Source organism: Onychomys torridus, chromosome 10 (assembly GCF_903995425.1).
Source record: "Onychomys torridus chromosome 10, mOncTor1.1, whole genome shotgun sequence".
NCBI lineage: Eukaryota > Metazoa > Chordata > Mammalia > Rodentia > Cricetidae > Onychomys > Onychomys torridus.
In genome coordinates, this window is record NC_050452.1 from 35,160,462 (window position 1) to 35,168,767 (window position 8,306).

Below are 8,306 nucleotides of genomic sequence, written 5' to 3' on the forward strand. Positions count from 1 at the left end.
CGAGAGAGCAGGAAGGAAAGGGATCTCGGAGGCCACAGCATTTCAGGAAGTCACCTCTGCCTCCAGCCCTGAAGATGCAAAGTGACAGCTACTATTGAGCCTAAGTCTGAAGGCAGGCAACCCCAACAGGAGGCCCCACAACCCAGCTCCAAGTCACCTTCCTGAGATGCCACAGAAAACCCAGCCTTTCCTCAGTTCCTTTTCCTCTCAGCCCCCACTTCCCAGTGGCTAACGTAAACCCCTCAAGTGGGGCCAGGAAAGATCCCTGTGGTTTAGCATTCTAGATTTCCTCTCACTGATGCACAAGGCTTGTCAGCTTCCCCTAGGTCAGTCCATCCATCTGTCCTCTGATTCAGTCGTTCCCAACATTGGTTGGATGTGATCATCTGGGGGGCGGAGAGGGGGTGTTTGTTTTGTTTTAAATCCAAAGGCCACCTCATCTCCTGTAAGTAAAGTCAGCGTCAGGGGTGTAAAACTTGGGCATCCATATGTTATTTATTCCCTGAGTGATTCCTACCTAGATTTGGAGGCACCTATTCTTCTGGAAATGGGGTTGCTCTGGAAGCAGATTCCTCTTCACCTTTTACTTTTAGCCAAAAGTATTCTATCCAGAGTACCTGCATTCCTGTTTGGGGGTGTCTTTTGATCATCATGTCTCTTGTTTATGGTCAGAGAATTCTGTGGCCTCAGCATGCTCCAGGCTCTGGGAATCCAGCTCTTTCTGCGTCTGGAGTCTGAATTCTCATCCACGGGGAACTGTGATTGACATCTGCATAGCCCTGACTTCTGGGAGGCCAGCCACTTAGAACTGCAGTGTCAGTGATGCTTTCCAACTCCTGAGTTCTTTTACTACCTTCAATGTCGCCATCTTGGCTCCATTAACCCCTAGATTCCTTCCCCACAAACCCTCATCTCCAAAGACTTTTCTTCTCACAGAAAACCAAATACTGGACATGAATTCCCCTGTCGGACTCCTCAGCACTCACAAGGCTTCAGTGGGCTGTTCCCAAGAATCTCAGGAACTAGAAAGAAATGTCACCTTAGCTACAGCTGAGACTAAAGGAGTCAGCGTCAGCTGAGACCTCCGCACACCTTAAAGACTGGCATCAGGCTCCCACAGATGTGAGCAAACGTTGCTCCAGCACCTGGGAGACCAAGACTTGAGGACTGAAAGTTCAAAGTTATTCTGGGCTGTATAGTAAGGTCTGGGCTAGCCTAGGCTACATAGCAAAGCACCCTCTCAAAGACAAAAAAAAATTGAATGAATTTTTCAAATATTAAAAAGTAATTTATTTTATGGGTGGATTTAGTGCAAAACCAGCACTCTTTAAAGAAACAGAAGAAATCCGGGCAGTGATGGCTCACGCCTTTAATCCCAGCACTCGAGAAGCAGAGGTAGGTGGATCTCTGTGAGTTCGAGGCCAGCCTGGGCTACAGAGTGAAATCCAGGAAAGGCACAAAGCTACACAGAGAAACCCTGTCTCAAAAAAACAAAAACAAACAAAAAGAAAGAAAGAAAGAAAGAAAGAAAGAAAGAAAGAAAGAAAGAAAGAAAGAAAGAAAGAAAGAAAGAAACAGAACAAGACAATTTGAGGTGTAGAAAAATGTTAGCACTTCAACTTACATTTTAATTTATAGAATGATTTCATCTTCATTTTGACCTAAAATCGTTAGTAGTGCTACTATATAGATACTTTGTAAATAAACATGTGTGGATCCAGCACTTGTCACTTTAGTCATAAGGGTCCATGATCTTTCAAAGTTTGACTACTAATGCTGCTAAGAGTTAGACCGTAAAACCTAAGAAGGCGTCCCAGACGGCAGGAGTGACCAGTTCCTTGGGCCCTATCGAGAAGTGGGCTGTCTTGATCATGCACACACAGAAGCAAGGCTAGCTCATAAGAAGCGAGTCTTTGAAGTCTTCCCGCCCTGAGCCTGCACCAGTCAGTACTGCCAGGTGATCTTCTGACAGCCTTGTGCTCTCCTTGAGGTCACATATCAATCAGCCTACTCCTGTCCCAGGATTGGTTGGACGCACTGTAAGCCCATCAGCTTCCTGGTTCCTTAGGCTATTCAGCATACGGAGTTGGGTATGTGAGTTACGGCACCTGAACCTTTACACTCTGAGGGGAACATCAGATCCTACTAGGTCTCTTTGAAGCTCTGTCCTGTTTGGTGAGTTTGGAAATCCACAACCAGCTCCTTTCAAAGCCACTGGCCTATCTCTTTTGCATCATCTCAACCGTCTCTCGACATACACACAGCTTGCTTTGTCAGGACCTCAGACTGGCGAGGTTGCTGAGACTACCTACATTCTCAGGGAAGGAAAGTCAGTCTCCTTCTTATATGCCAGACAGTAGGACCACGGAGACCACAGGATTCACAAAATGAAGTTTGGGAGAAGCAATCACACTGTCCATTATCAGATAAATCAGTGGATCTCAACCTTCCTAATGCTGCGACCCTTTAATACAGCTCCTCATGTTGTAGTGAGCCCCAACCATAAAATTATTTTCCTTGCTACCTCATAACTGTAATTTTGCTACTGTTGTGAATTATAATGTATATATCTGTGTTTTCCGATGGTCTTAGGTGACCCTTGTGAAAGGGTCAGTTGACCCCACAAAGGGTTGCGACCTGCCGTTTGAGAACCACTCAGATAAATGCATACCCAAAAGAATGTGGCATGTCACCACAGAAGAATATTACTTAGTCATGAAGAAGGAAGGAAGTTCTGGCACATGCTGTCCCACTGGTGAACGCTGACACATCGCAAGAGGCAACCTGTCTCTCCCCACAGCTTCAGACAGGCATAGATATTTCCTCTGTCCTCCAGTCTCTTGCCCATCTTTCCTGCTCATCTTCCCACAGGGCATTTAACCCTTCTGATTCCTTTCTCTCCTACCAGTCTCTTCCTCCTACTTCAGAGAGTCTGAAGTTGCTGTTTTAGAGTGATGAAAACCCAAATCTGTTATTTCCTGCTTTCTTCCAATGCTTTCTAATTAAAAAAAAAAAAATTACACTTGCCCTTCCCGGCTTTGAGAGCACATATGATCTTTTTTCCACTCAAGTCATTACCCCATTGGGTCAATGAATGGTTTTCCCCAGTATGTCTGCTGAAATGAGTGTTTGAATCTCTGACCAGTTAAATCCTTTGCTTCTCTCTACATCCTAAAACTAAAATCCTGATCTCCCTGAGGGAATGTGCTGTGGGGTCACTTCGGAAATGTATAAAAACCAGATGAAAAGAAGCACAGTGCCATTTCCAGGTGTCAAAACGGGCCACCTGGCACTCTCTAATTCAGGAGATTTATGATTCTGACTTCAACACAGCCAGCGCTGAATCTCAGTGCTCCTCCTGTGAGAAGAAATCCCAAGATTTGATTCTTCCCAAAATTGTCATCTTCTTTCTCCTCTCTATCGTCTCCATATGGTTGCGTGATCAGCCTCTCAAAGCACTTCCAACCCATTCCCAGTTGGGGATGGTGGGAGAATGGTCACACATCCCCTTGGTTCTGGGGAAGAGCCTAAAATAAGTCTTTAAATTCTTTAAAACCAACTTTATTTTATATTGAAAATTGGGACTGGTGCAATAGTTCAGGGGGGAAAGGGGGTGGGGCCTGACAGCTCCTACCTCCTCAAGAGAGCCACAAAGGATTCAGAGTTTTCTGCCCAAATCCAAAGACCTGGGCTCATCTTTCCTTGCTGTGGATATAGCTCTGTATGCTGTGAATGTGTTGCTCTGATTGGTTAATAAATAAAGTGCTGATTGACCAGTAGCCAGGCAGGAAGTATAGGCAGGACAAAGAGAGAGGAGAATTCTGGGAACAGGAAGGCTGAGTCAGGAGTTGCCAGCCAGACACAGAGGAAGCAAGACGTAAAGGCAGAACTGGGAAAAGGTACCAAGCCAGGTGGCTAAATATAAATAAGAATTATGGGTTAATTTAAATGTAAGAGCTAGTCAGTGGTAGGTCTGAGCTGATAGCCAAACAATTTTAATTAATATAAGCTTCTGAGTGATTATTTTATAAGTGGGCTGCAGGATTGCAGGGGCTTGGCAGGACTCAGAGAGAAACTTTCCAGCTACACTTCCTTATGAAACTTACTTCTTCCCCATGACCCCAGAATCCTGCAGGAGTAGAGCTGAGGAGGTGGTAGAGTCAGAAAGCCCAGGCAATGGTCTCCTGGAGAACCATGATGAGCCCAAGATTGGTTTTCCTAGGGGTGGACACATTCCAGGGCTTTGGGGTTTTAAGCTGGGAATATCCTGATGAGCCAATTTCTTTCTTCCTTCTCCTTTTCCTCCTTCTTTTTTTAATTAGGTGTTACTGTCCTTCAGGGTGGCCATAAATTCTCTACCTTCCTTCTCAACTCTGGTGACTGGTCTTGCCCATGTGCACCATCATGCCAAGCTCTAAGTTGAACTAAGATTTAAATGTAGTTTTGTCATGTTATCACACAGACACACACACACACACACACAGACACACACACACACACACACACACACCGGCTGGGAAGATCTTCTCAGCATGGAGAATACCCAGCTGACTGTCTTCACTCACCTGGTTTTCACCGAGAGGACATCCACAATCCCGAGTCACCCCTCACTCCCTCAGCACTTTGGCCCATGTTCTCTGGCTTCATCCTCACAGCAGCAGCGTTATGATCCAGACAAGAAGGAGTATGTGTGCCACCCAAAAAGTGAATCTAAAAACCTCATCAGAAAGCATGCCACTCAGAGCACATCATGGGGCCAGCCCTGGAGGCAGATCTTCTGATTCTAAGTACTCAATATTTGATGACTCCTCCTCAGAATCTAAGAATTCCCCCAGATTTATCTATCTCGGTGCTTTATTGAACATCATTATTAAATTTAACTCTGACTGTCCATGGCCGGTGAAGACTATTCACTGAGTGCCTCCTGGCTAGATGGCTGTGCTCAAGACCCCAGCAGACCAGATCCCCCAGGACTGGCGAAGCAATACCCTCCTGTAGTGGGCGCTCACCTGCCTTCCCACTGGACGACAATAGGAAAGCCCGAACAAAGAGCAGGTTGACCAAGGACTAACTTGGTGTGATGCTTCCCTCTTGTGGTCAATGCACAAGCTACAAAGAGAAGGAACGATGTTCCAAAGGTCTCCCATGTCTGGGACACCTCACCTGTTCAGGTAAGCCACTCGGTTTGGCACTAGGTGGGCTCAATCAGCTACCGCCACCCCTGGCTCCCACCCAGGCTCCCAGATCTCACAGGAAGAATCTTAATTCTTTATTCATCCTCTGCTCTCCTGCAGGTAAGACGGGAAGGGAACAGGTTTGCTCGTGAGAAGTCCAGTGTCAAAGACGAGGCTCACAGAATTGTCTGTGACAGCAATTTAGCTTTGCTCCTGTGCTAACTCTGTAGGACAAAGCAGTGCTTGTCTGTCAGGAGATGCTGAGGCTGTCAACTGGCCATGAGCCATGACTGCTGCCACAGATGACCATAGAGGAGAATGTCTGGGTGAGCCAAGCCCAGCATCATCAGAGCCACCCTCAGACCCCAATATAATTGTTATTCTGTATATGGGGTGCATGAGCGTGCATGCGTGTGTGCGTGCGTGTGTGCGTGTGTGTGTGTGTGTGTGTGTGCGTGTGTGTGTGTGTGTGTGTGTGTGTGTGTGTGTGTGTGTGTGTGCTTCCACAGGGACTTCTCTACCCTGCCTTCTCCCTGCCTTGCCCACATAATAGCAGAAGATGAATGGAAAAGCAAGATTCTCCCAGTGAATTAAGACGGAGTTATTTAACCCTGCTGATTTCAACACCTGAGCCCTGAATTAGGACAAGGATGCCAACGCCTGCTTTGAGTCAAGGAGGAAATGATTGACGGACTGTGTCACCGAAAGCACAGATGCGGAGTGTCATCCCAGGCACTGGAGACACAGGGGGCAAGACAAAGACGGACTGGCCTCAAGAAACCTACAACCCAGCCAGCAATCAGAAGACAGATGAGCACTTGAAGGACAAAGACAGTGAGCTGTGGGGATGCCCTGTAATGAGGCGTGGTTGTGGGGGTCCATGCATTTCTCAAAGGGGAAAATAAAGCAGTGTGACTCGCTAACCAAAGAGGTGTCGGTCTAGAAAGAGCATTCTAGGAGGAGAGAAGGCCATGTGCCAGGGCCCAGGACAACTAAGAATGTACTATAGTAGCTGGAATGGATGATGAGCAATTGGCTAGGCCAAAATGAAGGGAGAGAGACACCCAGGAGAGTGAGCAGGGCCATTTAACCATGGTTGAGTTGGACTTTCCCTACAGACAATAAAAAGCATTGTTGTCCTTAAGCCATGACGTGGCAGAACTGGTTGTATCTTTTTTTTTAAATAACTGTTTCTCTAGTTGATGTGTGGAGGATGTATTAGAGAGGGAGGTGTGAAGCCTAGATCCTGCAGAGACCATGCAGCTCCCCGGATGAGTGGGAAACTGGATTTAAATCTTGACCATTGAGATGGGGTGGGGGTAGGAACCAGGAGTGACTTGAAAACAGAACTGGGAGGGTGTAAGGAACCAGGAGAAGAAAGCAGAGTGACACCAAGGCCCAGACTTGAGAGCTGGGTGTGCACATTAGATGAACAGATCTCTGGGCTCATTGGTGGACTTCCTGGGTCTGAAGGTCCTGCTAGGTCCCCATAAGACAGTGATTGTCTCTGTGAGTCTCTAGTTCTGAAGAGAGCATCATTAGAAACCATGAGAATATGGATGATAAAGGAAGCCTAGCAACGCCAGAGAGGTCTGGGGAATTCCACCCGACCAGCGGTGAACAGCCAATACAATGCAGAACTCTGAGACCTAAGCCACTTGCATTTTCTCATCTAATCTCTGTATTCCTGTGGGTATCAGACAATGGAATTATCACACACAGTAGAGGCTGCTTGTTGCCTAACCCTGTATCCATCTCTCTTGTGGCTACCTATGTTGGAAAGGGTCTGAATGTGCTCAGCTAGAAAACTACACTTCCCAGCACCCTTTGCAAATGAGGGGAAAAAAACAGAAGTTGTTGTGTGAGACTTCTAAAAAAGAGCTTCTAAGGGAGCCAGATGCCCTATTGCTCTACTCTCTGTCTTTATTACTTCCCTGGAACTTGGGCCTGATGAGTGGAACTCCAAAGGCCATCTTAAGGCACAAGGAAATAACCTTGAGTATAGAAGTTGTTCTTTAAGGTTGGGGAAGATGTTTCCTGCAACTCTGGAGCCTGAAAACAACCACAGATTTCATGGTACCAGTGAGACCTGATATAGCTAATAGATTATTCATGTGACAATTAATCAAGATGGTGAATTCTAGAATGAGACTTTGCAGGGATACACACACACACACACACACACACACACACACACACACCACAACACATCAGGTCAAGCTAATGCGCAAAAGAACAAATCAGGGAAAATGTCCACATTCCTTTCAGTGTCTTGAGCTGGAGCTGCAACTACCAAAGTAGATACCCAGATGCCCCCTCAGGGTCTATTAGCAGCTGAATATCTCTGAATCCCAAGGGAATATTAATTCTACGTATTGAAAAGAAATACAAAAATAGTGCCCATTGTGATTACAGTCTAGCAATGATAATTGAGTGATTGAAGAATTTGGACAGCACCATTCACTCCCTCAGCTGCGTGGGGTGCACATCCCTATTTAGTACAAAGTTCCTTCACAAAATTGTGGGGAAAGAATTCATACATAAATACGTGCTTGTGCATATGTATCCGTCTATGTGTATGTGTGTATGTATTGTGTTATTGTAGTTCCCTTTAGCCTACTAAGTCTTCTAGGATCCCAGCTCCAGGTTTCCTAACCAAAGCAAGGAGTGGAGGGTGACTTGCAACCTGGTCTCCTTCCCAAAGCCGCCCAGGAGGTTCTGGTCAACCTGGAAGTAGTGGCAGTTTTGTTTTGTTTTTAAGATTTATTTATTATGTATACAGTGTTCTAGGCATATATGCTTGCAGGCCAGAAGAGGGCATCAGATCTCATTATGGATGGGTTGCTGGGAATTGAACTCAGGACCTTTGGAAGAGCAGCCAGTAATCTTAACCTCTGAGCCATCTCTCCAGCCCAAAACTCTTTTTTTTTTGGAGCTGAGGATCGAACCCAGGGACCCAGGGCCTTGCGCTTGCTAGGCAAGTGCTCTACCACTGAGCTAAATCCCCAAGCCCAGTGGCAGTTTTTAAAGTCTTTTTACATATAGCCACATCCCCTGACTCACTGAGTCTCTGAGATACATGAGCCTGCCCATTCCTCTCCACCTACTTAGCACTGCGTTGATGATCTTCAA